The following is a 15,707-nucleotide window of genomic DNA, read 5'->3' as shown; positions in this document are numbered from 1 at the left end:
TTATTTAAACTAATTATAGTGAATTTTTCTAAAGTTAAAGGGACACTGAACCCAAATTTTTCTTTCGTGATTCAGATAGAGCATCCAATTTTAATCAACTTTCTAATTTACTACTATTATCAATATATATTTGTTCTCTTGTTATCTTTATTTGGAAAAGCATGAATGTATGTTGACGAGTCGGCCCATTTTTGGTTCAGCACCCTGGATAGTGCTTGCTGATTGGTGGCAGCATTTAGCCACCAATTAGCAAGAGCTAAAACCTTTCAGCCCTCACACCAGGGCCGGCACTAGGTGGATTAGATAGGTGCATCGCACTTGGCCTTGTGTTGGGCACGCCTCATGCTGGTTGTACCATGTTTATTCATTTATTTTTTATAAATTTCAAACTTGTCTAATACCTTAGCGCAGCATATAGCACTGTACAGCGTTGAGACTTTTACAGAGAAAAGAAGTGGATTTAGGAGATGCAACATTGATGTTTTCTCCTTTGTTCTGTAGTCAGTGTGTATGTAATATTATATTACTTGTTGTGTGTTCTGTAGTCAGTGTGTATGTAATATTATATTATTTGTTGTGTGTTCTGTAGTCAGTGTGTATGTAATATTATATTACTTGTTGTGTGTTCTGTAGTCAGTGTGTATGTAATATTATTTTACTTGTTGTGTGTTCTGTAGTCAGTGTGTATGTAATATTATATTACTTGTTGTGTGTTCTGTAGTCAGTGTGTATGTAATATTATATTACTTGTTGTGTGTTCTGTAGTCAGTGTGTATGTAATATTATATTACTTGTTGTGTGTTCTGTAGTCAGTGTGTATGTAATATTATATTACTTGTTGTGTGTTCTGTAGTCAGTGTGTATGTAATATTATATTACTTGTTGTGTGTTCTGTAGTCAGTGTGTATGTAATATTATATTACTTGTTGTGTGTTCTGTAGTCAGTGTGTATGTAATATTATATTACTTGTTGTGTGTTCTGTAGTCAGTGTGTATGTAATATTACATTACTTGTTATGTGTTCTGTAGTCAGTGTGTATGTAATATTATATTACTTGTTGTGTGTTCTGTAGTCAGTGTGTATGTAATATTACATTACTTGTTATGTGTTCTGTAGTCAGTGTGTATGTAATATTATATTACTTGTTGTGTGTTCTGTAGTCAGTGTGTATGTAATATTATATTACTTGTTGTGTGTTCTGTAGTCAGTGTGTATGTAATATTATATTACTTGTTGTGTGTTCTGTAGTCAGTGTGTATGTAATATTATATTACTTGTTGTGTGTTCTGTAGTCAGTGTGTATGTAATATTATATTACTTGTTGTGTGTTCTGTAGTCAGTGTGTATGTAATATTATATTACTTGTTGTGTGTTCTGTAGTCAGTGTGTATGTAATATTATATAACTTGTTGTGTGTTCTGTAGTCAGTGTGTATGTAATATTATATTACTTGTGTGTTCTGTAGTCAGTGTGTATGTAATATTATATTACTTGTTGTGTGTTCTGTAGTCAGTGTGTATGTAATATTATATTACTTGTTGTGTGTTCTGTAGTCAGTGTGTATGTAATATTATATTACTTGTTGTGTGTTCTGTAGTCAGTGTGTATGAAATATTATATTACTTGTTGTTGTGTGTTCTGTAGTCAGTGTGTATGTAATATTATATTACTTGTTGTGTGTTCTGTAGTCAGTTTGTATGTAATATTATATTACTTGTGTGTTCTATAGTCAGTGTGTATGTAATATTATATTACTTGTTGTGTGTTCTGTAGTCAGCGTGTATGTAATATATTACTTGTGTATTCTGTAGTCAGCGTGTATGTAATATTATATTACTTGTGTGTTCTGTAGTCAGTGTGTATGTAATATTATATTACTTGTGTGTTCTATAGTCAGGGTGTATGTAATATTATATTACTTGTTGTGTGTTCTGTAGTCAGCGTGTATGTAATATATTACTTGTTGTGTGTTCTGTAGTCAGCGTGTATGTAATATTATATTACTTGTGTGTTCTGTAGTCAGTGTGTATGTAATATTATATTACTTGTTGTGTGTTCTGTAGTCAGTGTGTATGTAATATTATATTACTTGTGTGTTCTGTAGTCAGTGTGTATGTAATATTATATTACTTGTTGTGTGTTCTGTAGTCAGTGTGTATGTAATATTATATTACTTGTGTGTTCTGTAGTCAGTGTGTATGTAATATTATATTACTTGTGTGTTCTATAGTCAGTGTGTATGTAATATTATATTACTTGTGTGTTCTGTAGTCAGTGTGTATGTAATATTATATTACTTGTATGTTCTGTAGTCAGTGTGTATGTAATATTATATTACTTGTGTGTTCTATAGTCAGTGTGTATGTAATATTATATTACTTGTGTGTTCTGTAGTCAGTGTGTATGTAATATTATATTACTTGTTGTGTGTTCTGTAGTCAGCGTGTATGTAATATTATATTACTTGTGTGTTCTGTAGTCAGTGTGCATGTAATATTATATTACTTGTGTGTTCTGTAGTCAGCGTGCATGTAATATTATATTACTTGTGTGTTCTGTAGTCAGCGTGTATGTAATATTATATTACTTGTGTGTTCTGTAGTCAGCGTGTATGTAATATTATATTACTTGTGTGTTCTGTAGTCAGCGTGTATGTAATATTATATTACTTGTGTGTTCTGTAGTCAGCGTGTATGTAATATTATATTACTTGTTGTGTGTTCTGTAGTCAGTGTGTATGTAATATTATATTACTTGTTGTGTGTTCTGTAGTCAGTGTGTATGTAATATTATATTACTTGTTGTGTGTTCTGTAGTCAGTGTGTATGTAATATTATATTACTTGTTGTGTGTTCTGTAGTCAGTGTGTATGTAATATTATATTACTTGTTGTGTGTTCTGTAGTCAGTGTGTATGTAATATTATATTACTTGTTGTGTGTTCTGTAGTCAGTGTGTATGTAATATTATATTACTTGTTGTGTGTTCTGTAGTCAGTGTGTATGTAATATTATATTACATACACAGTGACTAAAGAACACAACAAGCGCTCCCCTCTATACCCTCCCTGGTAGTGCCCCGGGCAAAAGTGGCATAGCTCAGTGATTTATAATATCAAACACTTGTGTGCTACTGTTCTGTTATAGCTTATGCATGATGTGACCTATATCACATACACAGTGACTAAAGAACACAACAAGCACTCCCCTCTGTACCCAACCTGGTAGTGCCATGGGCATAAGTGGCACATGGCTCAGTGCTTTATAATATCACACACTTGTGTGCTACTGCTCCTCTATAGCTTATGCATGATGTGATATATATTACTAAGCTGTAGCAGAGCAGTAGCACTCAAGTGTGTGATATTAGAATAAAGCACTGAGCTACGTGCCACTTATACCCAGGGCATTACCAGGGAGGGTATAGAGGGGAGCGCTTGTTGTGTTCTGTAGTGAGTGTGTATGTAATATATATCACAGGCATAAGCTATAACAGAGCAGTAGCACACAAGTGTGTGATATTATAAAGCACTGAGCTCTGTGCCACTTATGCCATGGGCACTACCAGGGAGGGTATAGAGGGGAGCGCTTGTTGTGTTCTGTAGTCAGTATGTATGTAATATAATATTACATACACACTGACTACAGAACACACAACAAGTAATATAATATTACATACACACTGACTACAGAACACACAACAAGTAATATAATATTACATACACACTGACTACAGAACACACAACAAGTAATATAAAATTACATACACACTGACTACAGAACACACAACAAGTAATATAATATTACATACACACTGACTACAGAACACACAACAAGTAATATAAAATTACATACAAACTGACTACAGAACACACAACAAGTAATATAATATTACATACACGCTGGCTGACTACAGAACACACAACAAGTAATATAATATTACATACACACTGACTACAGAAAACACAACAAGTAATATAATATTACATACACACTGACTACAGAAAACACAACAAGTAATATAATATTACATACACACTGACTACAGAACACACAAGTAATATAATATTACATACACACTGACTACAGAACACACAAGTAATATAATATTACATACAGGCTGACTACAGAACACACTACAAGTAATATAATATTACATACACACTGATTACAGAACACACAACAAGTAATATAATATTACATACACACTGACTACAGAACACACAAGTAATATAATATTACATACACACTGACTACAGAACACACAACAAGTAATATAATATTACATACACACTGACTACAGAACACACAACAAGTAATATAATATTACATACACACTGACTACAGAACACACAAGTAATATAATATTACATACACACTGATTACAGAACACACAACAAGTAATAAAATATTACATACACACTGACTACAGAACACACAACAAGTAATATAATATTACATACACACTGACTACAGAACACACAACAAGTAATATAATATTACATACACACTGACTACAGAACGCACAACAAGTAATATAATATTACATACACACTGACTACAGAACACACAACAAGTAATATAATATTACATACACACTGACTACAGAACACACAACAAGTAATATAATATTACATACACACTGACTACAGAACACAAGCGCTCTCCTCTATACCCTAGTAGTGCCCTGGGTGTAAGTGGTACATAGCTTAGTGCTTTATAATATCAGACACTTGTGTGCTCTGCTATAGCTTATGCATGTGATATATATTACATATACACAACAGAACACAAGTGCTCTACTCTATACCCTAGTAGTGCCCTGGGTGTAAGTGGTACATAGCTTAGTGCTTTATAATATCAGACACTTGTGTGCTCTGCTATAGCTTATGCATGTGATATATATTATGTACACACTACAGAACACAACAAGTGTTCCCCTCTATACCCTAGTAGTAGTGTCCTGAGTGTAAGTGGCACATGGCTCAGTGCTTTATAATATCAGACACTTGTGTGCTCTGCTATAGCTTATGCATGTGATATATATTACATGCACACTACAGAATACAACAAGTGTTTCCCTCTGGTGTTTGTGGGTGGGTGGGTGGGTGAGGGGCCAAGAAAATGTTTGCCCAGGGTCCAATCAATATTAAAGACAGCCCTAATGAGTGTGTATATGTATGAATATGTGTATGTATGAGTGTGTGTATGTATGAGTGTGTGTATGTATGAATATGTGCATGTATGAGTGTGTGTATGTATGAGTGTGTGTATGTATGAATATGTGTATGTATGAATATGTGTATGTATGAGTGTGTGTATGTATGAATAGGTGTATGTATAAATGTGTGTATGTATGATTGTGTGTATGTATGAATATGTGTATGTATAAATGTGTGTATGTATAAGTGTGTGTATCTATGAATATGTGTATGTATAAATGTGTGTATGTATGAGTGTGTGTATGTATGAATATGTGTATTTATGAGTGTGTGTATGTATGAGTGTGTGTATGTATGAGTGTGTGTATGTATGAGTGTGTGTATGTATGAATATGTGTATGTATGAATATGTGCATGTATGAGTGTGTGTATGTATGAGTGTGTGTATGTATGAATGTGTGTATGTATGAATATGTGTATGAGTGAGTGTGTGTATGTATGAGCGTGTGTATGTATGAGCGTGTGTATGTATGAGCGTGTGTATGTATGAGTGTGGGTATGTATGAATATGTGTATGTATGAGTGTGTGTATGTATGAGTGTGAGTATGTATGAGTGTGAGTATGTATGAGTGTGTGTATGTATGAATAATATAATATTACATACACACTGACTACAGAACACACAACAAGTAATATAATATTACATACACACTGACTACAGAACACACAACAAGTAATATAAAATTACATACAAACTGACTACAGAACACACAACAAGTAATATAATATTACATACACGCTGGCTGACTACAGAACACACAACAAGTAATATAATATTACATACACACTGACTACAGAAAACACAAGTAATATAATATTACATACACACTGACTACAGAAAACACAACAAGTAATATAATATTACATACACACTGACTACAGAACACACAACAAGTAATATAATATTACATACACACTGACTACAGAACACACAAGTAATATAATATTACATACACACTGACTACAGAACACACAAGTAATATAATATTACATACAGGCTGACTACAGAACACACTACAAGTAATATAATATTACATACACACTGATTACAGAACACACAACAAGTAATATAATATTACATACACACTGACTACAGAACACACAACAAGTAATATAATATTACATACACACTGACTACAGAACACACAACAAGTAATATAATATTACATACACACTGACTACATAACACACAAGTAATATAATATTACATACACACTGATTACAGAACACACAACAAGTAATAAAATATTACATACACACTGACTACAGAACACACAACAAGTAATATAATATTACATACACACTGATTACAGAACACACAACAAGTAATATAATATTACATACACACTGACTACAGAACACACAAGTAATATAATATTACATACACACTGACTACAGAACACACAACAAGTAATATAATATTACATACACACTGACTACAGAACACACAACAAGTAATATAATATTACATACACACTGACTACAGAACACACAAGTAATATAATATTACATACACACTGATTACAGAACACACAACAAGTAATAAAATATTACATACACACTGACTACAGAACACACAACAAGTAATATAATATTACATACACACTGACTACAGAACACACAACAAGTAATATAATATTACATACACACTGACTACAGAACGCACAACAAGTAATATAATATTACATACACACTGACTACAGAACACACAACAAGTAATATAATATTACATACACACTGACTACAGAACACACAACAAGTAATATAATATTACATACACACTGACTACAGAACACAAGCGCTCTCCTCTATACCCTAGTAGTGCCCTGGGTGTAAGTGGTACATAGCTTAGTGCTTTATAATATCAGACACTTGTGTGCTCTGCTATAGCTTATGCATGTGATATATATTACATATACACAACAGAACACAAGTGCTCTACTCTATACCCTAGTAGTGCCCTGGGTGTAAGTGGTACATAGCTTAGTGCTTTATAATATCAGACACTTGTGTGCTCTGCTATAGCTTATGCATGTGATATATATTATGTACACACTACAGAACACAACAAGTGTTCCCCTCTATACCCTAGTAGTAGTGTCCTGAGTGTAAGTGGCACATGGCTCAGTGCTTTATAATATCAGACACTTGTGTGCTCTGCTATAGCTTATGCATGTGATATATATTACATGCACACTACAGAATACAACAAGTGTTTCCCTCTGGTGTTTGTGGGTGAGGGGCCAAGAAAATGTTTGCCCAGGGTCCAATCAATATTAAAGACAGCCCTAATGAGTGTGTATATGTATGAATATGTGTATGTATGAGTGTGTGTATGTATGAGTATGTGTATGTATGAATATGTGTATGTATGAGTGTGTGTATGTATGAGTGTGTGTATGTATGAATATGTGTATGTATGAATATGTGTATGAGTGAGTGTGTGTATGTATGAATAGGTGTATGTATAAATGTGTGTATGTATGATTGTGTGTATGTATGAATATGTGTATGTATGAGTGTGTGTATCTATGAATATGTGTATGTATAAATGTGTGTATGTATGAGTGTGTGTATGTATGAATATGTGTATTTATGAGTGTGTGTATGTATGAGTGTGTGTATGTATGAGTGTGTGTATGTATGAATATGTGTATGTATGAATATGTGTATGTATGAGTGTGTGTATGTATGAGTGTGTGTATGTATGAATGTGTGTATGTATGAATATGTGTATGTATGAGTGTGTGTATGTATGAGTGTGTGTATGTATGAATAGGTGTATGTATGAGTGTGTGTATCTATGAATATGTGTATGTATAAATGTGTGTATGTATGAATATGTGTATGTATGAGTGTGTGTATGTATGAATAGGTGTATGTATGAGTGTGTGTATCTATGAATATGTGTATGTATAAATGTGTGTATGTATGAGTGTGTGTATGTATGAATATGTGTATTTATGAGTGTGTGTATGTATGAGTGTGTGTATGTATGAGTGTGTGTATGTATGAGTGTGTGTATGTATGAATATGTGTATGTATGAATATGTGTATGTATGAGTGTGTGTATGTATGAGTGTGTGTATGTATGAATATGTGTATGTATGAGTGTGTGTATGTATGAGTGTGTGTATGTATGAATGTGTGTATGTATGAATATGTGTATGAGTGAGTGTGTGTATGTATGAGCGTGTGTATGTATGAGTGTGTGTATTTATGAATATGTGTATGTATGAGTGTGTGTATGTATGAGTGTGTGTATGTATGAATATGTGTATGTATGAGTGTGTGTATGTATGAGTTTGTGTATGTATGAGTGTGTGTATGTATGAGTGTGGGTATGTATGAATATGTGTATGTATGAGTGTGTGTATGTATGAGTGTGAGTATGTATGAGTGTGAGTATGTATGAGTGTGTGTATGTATGAATAATATAATATTACATACACACTGACTACAGAACACACAACAAGTAATATAATATTACATACACACTGACTACAGAACACACAACAAGTAATATAAAATTACATACAAACTGACTACAGAACACACAACAAGTAATATAATATTACATACACGCTGGCTGACTACAGAACACACAACAAGTAATATAATATTACATACACACTGACTAGAGAAAACACAAGTAATATAATATTACATACACACTGACTACAGAAAACACAACAAGTAATATAATATTACATACACACTGACTACAGAACACACAACAAGTAATATAATATTACATACACACTGACTACAGAACACACAAGTAATATAATATTACATACACACTGACTACAGAACACACAAGTAATATAATATTACATACAGGCTGACTACAGAACACACTACAAGTAATATAATATTACATACACACTGATTACAGAACACACAACAAGTAATATAATATTACATACACACTGACTACAGAACACACAACAAGTAATATAATATTACATACACACTGACTACAGAACACACAACAAGTAATATAATATTACATACACACTGACTACAGAACACACAAGTAATATAATATTACATACACACTGACTACAGAACACACAACAAGTAATATAATATTACATACACACTGACTACAGAACACACAAGTAATATAATATTACATACACACTGACTACAGAACACACAACAAGTAATATAAAATTACATACACACTGACTACAGAACACACAACAAGTAATATAATATTACATACACACTGACTACAGAACACACAACAAGTAATATAAAATTACATACAAACTGACTACAGAACACACAACAAGTAATATAATATTACATACACGCTGGCTGACTACAGAACACACAACAAGTAATATAATATTACATACACACTGACTACAGAAAACACAACAAGTAATATAATATTACATACACACTGACTACAGAAAACACAACAAGTAATATAATATTACATACACACTGACTACAGAACACACAAGTAATATAATATTACATACACACTGACTACAGAACACACAAGTAATATAATATTACATACAGGCTGACTACAGAACACACTACAAGTAATATAATATTACATACACACTGATTACAGAACACACAACAAGTAATATAATATTACATACACACTGACTACAGAACACACAACAAGTAATATAATATTACATACACACTGACTACAGAACACACAACAAGTAATATAATATTACATACACACTGACTACAGAACACACAACAAGTAATATAATATTACATACACACTGACTACAGAACACACAAGTAATATAATATTACATACACACTGATTACAGAACACACAACAAGTAATAAAATATTACATACACACTGACTACAGAACACACAACAAGTAATATAATATTACATACACACTGACTACAGAACACACAACAAGTAATATAATATTAGATACACACTGACTACAGAACACACACAACAAGTAATATAATATTACATACACACTGACTACAGAACACACAACAAGTAATATAATATTACATACACACTGACTACAGAACACACAACAAGTAATATAATATTACATACACACTGACTACAGAACGCACAACAAGTAATATAATATTACATACACACTGACTACAGAACACACAACAAGTAATATAATATTACATACACACTGACTACAGAACACACAACAAGTAATATAATATTACATACACACTGACTACAGAACACACAACAAGTAATATAATATTACATACACACTGACTACAGAACACAAGCGCTCTCCTCTATACCCTAGTAGTGCCCTGGGTGTAAGTGGTACATAGCTTAGTGCTTTATAATATCAGACACTTGTGTGCTCTGCTATAGCTTATGCATGTGATATATATTACATATACACAACAGAACACAAGTGCTCTACTCTATACCCTAGTAGTGCCCTGGGTGTAAGTGGTACATAGCTTAGTGCTTTATAATATCAGACACTTGTGTGCTCTGCTATAGCTTATGCATGTGATATATATTATGTACACACTACAGAACACAACAAGTGTTCCCCTCTATACCCTAGTAGTAGTGTCTTGAGTGTAAGTGGCACATGGCTCAGTGCTTTATAATATCAGACACTTGTGTGCTCTGCTATAGCTTATGCATGTGATATATATTACATGCACACTACAGAATACAACAAGTGTTTCCCTCTGGTGTTTGTGGGTGGGTGGGTGGGTGGGTGGGTGAGGGGCCAAGAAAATGTTTGCCCAGGGTCCAATCAATATTAAAGACAGCGCTAATGAGTGTGTATATGTATGAATATGTGTATGTATGAGTGTGTGTATGTATGAGTGTGTGTATGTATGAATATGTGCATGTATGAGTGTGTGTATGTATGAGTGTGTGTATGTATGAATATGTGTATGTATGAATATCTGTATGTATGAGTGTGTGTATGTATGAATAGGTGTATGTATAAATGTGTGTATGTATGATTGTGTGTATGTATGAATATGTGTATGTATAAATGTGTGTATGTATGAGTGTGTGTATCTATGAATATGTGTATGTATAAATGTGTGTATGTATGAGTGTGTGTATGTATGAATATGTGTATTTATGAGTGTGTGTATGTATGAGTGTGTGTATGTATGAGTGTGTGTATGTATGAGTGTGTGTATGTATGAATATGTGCATGTATGAGTGTGTGTATGTATGAGTGTGTGTATGTATGAATATGTGTATGTATGAATATGTGTATGTATGAGTGTGTGTATGTATGAATATGTGTATGTATAAATGTGTGTATGTATGAGTGTGTGTATCTATGAATATGTGTATGTATAAATGTGTGTATGTATGAGTGTGTGTATGTATGAATATGTGTATTTATGAGTGTGTGTATGTATGAGTGTGTGTATGTATGAGTGTGTGTATGTATGAGTGTGTGTATGTATGAATATGTGTATGTATGAATATGTGTATGTATGAGTGTGTGTATGTATGAGTGTGTGTATGTATGAATGTGTGTATGTATGAATATGTGTATGAGTGAGTGTGTGTATGTATGAGCGTGTGTATGTATGAGCGTGTGTATGTATGAGCGTGTGTATGTATGAGTGTGGGTATGTATGAATATGTGTATGTATGAGTGTGTGTATGTATGAGTGTGAGTATGTATGAGTGTGAGTATGTATGAGTGTGTGTATGTATGAATAATATAATATTACATACACACTGACTACAGAACACACAACAAGTAATATAATATTACATACACACTGACTACAGAACACACAACAAGTAATATAAAATTACATACAAACTGACTACAGAACACACAACAAGTAATATAATATTACATACACGCTGGCTGACTACAGAACACACAACAAGTAATATAATATTACATACACACTGACTAGAGAAAACACAAGTAATATAATATTACATACACACTGACTACAGAAAACACAACAAGTAATATAATATTACATACACACTGACTACAGAACACACAACAAGTAATATAATATTACATACACACTGACTACAGAACACACAAGTAATATAATATTACATACACACTGACTACAGAACACACAAGTAATATAATATTACATACAGGCTGACTACAGAACACACTACAAGTAATATAATATTACATACACACTGATTACAGAACACACAACAAGTAATATAATATTACATACACACTGACTACAGAACACACAACAAGTAATATAATATTACATACACACTGACTACAGAACACACAACAAGTAATATAATATTACATACACACTGACTACATAACACACAAGTAATATAATATTACATACACACTGATTACAGAACACACAACAAGTAATAAAATATTACATACACACTGACTACAGAACACACAACAAGTAATATAATATTACATACACACTGACTACAGAACACACAACAAGTAATATAATATTAGATACACACTGACTACAGAACACACACAACAAGTAATATAATATTACATAAACACTGACTACAGAACACACAACAAGTAATATAATATTACATAGACACTGACTACAGAACATACAACAAGTAATATAATATTACATACACACTGACTACAGAACGCACAACAAGTAATATAATATTACATACACACTGACTACAGAACACACAACAAGTAATATAATATTACATACACACTGACTACAGAACACACAACAAGTAATATAATATTACATACACACTGACTACAGAACACAAGCGCTCTCCTCTATACCCTAGTAGTGCCCTGGGTGTAAGTGGTACATAGCTCAGTGCTTTATAATATCAGACACTTGTGTGCTCTGCTATAGCTTATGCATGTGATATATATTATGTACACACTACAGAACACAACAAGTGTTCAACTCTATACCCTAGTAGTAGTGTCCTGAGTGTAAGTGGCACATGGCTCAGTGCTTTATAATATCAGACACTTGTGTGCTCTGCTATAGCTTATGCATGTGATATATATTACATGCACACTACAGAATACAACAAGTGTTTCCCTCTGGTGTTTGTGGGTGGGTGGGTGAGGGGCCAAGAAAATGTTTGCCCAGGGTCCAATCAATATTAAAGACGGCCCTAATGAGTGTGTATATGTATGAATATGTGTATGCATGAGTGTGTGTATGTATGAATAGGTGTATGTATGAGTGTGTGTATCTATGAATATGTGTATGTATAAATGTGTGTATGTATGAGTGTGTGTATGTATGAATGTGAGTATGTATGAGTGTGTGTATTTATGAGTGTGTGTATGTATGAGTGTGTGTATGTATGAGTGTGTGTATGTATGAGTGTGTGTATGTATGAGTGTGTGTATGTATGAATATGTGTATGTATGAATATGTGTATGTATGAGTGTGTGTATGTATGAGTGTGTGTATGTATGAATGTGTGTATGTATGAATATGTGTATGAGTGAGTGTGTGTATGTATGAGCGTGTGTATGTATGAGTGTGTGTATTTATGAATATATGTATGTATGAGTGTGTGTATGTATGAGTGTGTGTATGTATGAATATGTGTATGTATGAGTGTGTGTATGTATGAGTTTGTGTATGTATGAGTGTGTGTATGTATGAGTGTGTGTATGTATGAATATGTGTATGTATGAGTGTATGTATGAGTGTGAGTATGTATGAGTGTGTGTATATATGAGTGTGAGTATGTATGAGTGTGAGTATGTATGAGTGTGTGTATGTATGAATATGTGTATGTTTGAGTGTGTGTATGTATGAATATGTGTATGTATGAGTGTGAGTATGTATGAGTATGTGTATGTATGAGTGTGAGTATGTATGAGTGTGTATGTATGAATATGTGTATGTATGAATATGTGTATGTATGAGTGTGAGTATGTATGAGTGTGTGTATGTATGAATGTGTGTATGTATGAGTGTGTGTTTGTATGAGTGTGAGTATGTATGAGTGTGTGTATGTATGAGTGTGAGTATGTATGAGTGTGTGTATGTATGAGTTTGTGTATGTATGAGTGTGTGTATGTATGAGTGTGTGTATGTATGAACATGTGTGTGTATGAGTGTGTGTGTGTATGTATGAATATATGTATGTATGAGTGTGTGTATGTATGAATATGTGTATGTATGAGTGTGTGTGTGTATGTATAAATATGTGTATGTATGAGTGTGTGTATGTATGAGTGTGTGTATGTATAAATATGCATATGTATGTATGACTGTGTGTATGTATGAATATGTGTATGTATAAGTGTGTGTATGTATGAGTGTGTGTATGTATGAATATGTGTATGTATGAGTGTGTGTATGTATGAATATGTGTATGTATGAATATGTGTATGTGTAAGTGTGTGTATGTATGAGTGTGTGTATGTATGAATATGTGTATGTATGAGTGTGTGTATGTATGAATATGTGTATGTATGAATATGTGTATGTATGAGTGTGAGTATGTATGAGTGTGTGTATGTATGAATATGTGTATGTATGAATATGTGTATGTATGAGTGTGTGTATGTATGAATATGTGTATGTATGAGTATGTGTATGTATGAGTGTGTGTATGTATGAATATGTGTATGTATGAATATGTGTATGTATGAGTGTGTGTATGTATGAATATGTGTATGTATGAGTATGTGTATGTATAAGTGTGTGTATGTATGAGTGTGTGTATGTATGAATATGTGTATGTATGAGTGTGTGTATGTATGAATATGTGTATGTATGAATATGTGTATGTATGAGTGTTTGTATGTATGAATATGTGTATGTATGAATATGTGTATGTATAAGTGTGTGTATGTATGAGTGTGTGTATGTATGAATATGTGTATGTATGAGTGTGTGTATGTATGAATATGTGAATGTATGAATATGTGTATGTATGAGTGTGAGTATGTATGAGTGTGTGTATGTATGAATATGTGTATGTATGAGTGTGAGTATGTATGAGTGTGTGTATGTATGAATATGTGTATGTATGAGTGTGAGTATGTATGAGTGTGTGTATGTATGAATATGTGTATGTATGAGTGTGTGTATGTATGAGTGTGTGTATGTATGAATATGTGTATGTATGAATATGTGTATGTATGAGTGTGAGTATGTATGAGTGTGTGTATGTATGAATATGTGTATGTATGAATATGTGTATGTATGAGTGTGAGTATGTATGAGTGTGTGTATGTATGAATATGTGTATGTATGAGAGTGTGTATGTATGAGTGTGTGTATGTATGAATATGTGTATGTATGAATATGTGTATGTATGAGTGTGAGTATGTATGAGTGTGTGTATGTATGAATATGTGTATGTATGAATATGTGTATGTATGAGTGTGAGTATGTATGAGTGTGTGTATGTATGAATATGTGTATGTATGAATATGTGTATGTATGAGTGTGAGTATGTATGAGTGTGTGTATGTATGAATATGTGTATGTATGAGTGTGATTATGTATGAGTGTGTGTATGTATGAGTGTGTG

At 32.7% G+C, this 15,707-nt stretch overlaps 1 protein-coding gene across 3 annotated transcripts in view; it reads right to left on the bottom strand.

Annotated features, from left to right (window-relative positions):
• Positions 1–15,707, bottom strand: part of COL14A1 (collagen type XIV alpha 1 chain) — a 251,509-nt gene that overhangs the window by 150,468 nt on the left and 85,334 nt on the right. The gene's annotated exons all lie outside the window — the stretch shown is intronic.

Source organism: Bombina bombina, chromosome 5, assembly GCF_027579735.1.
Source record: "Bombina bombina isolate aBomBom1 chromosome 5, aBomBom1.pri, whole genome shotgun sequence".
Classification (NCBI taxonomy): Eukaryota; Metazoa; Chordata; class Amphibia; order Anura; family Bombinatoridae; genus Bombina; species Bombina bombina.
This window is presented reverse-complemented; position numbering and strand designations above follow the sequence as displayed.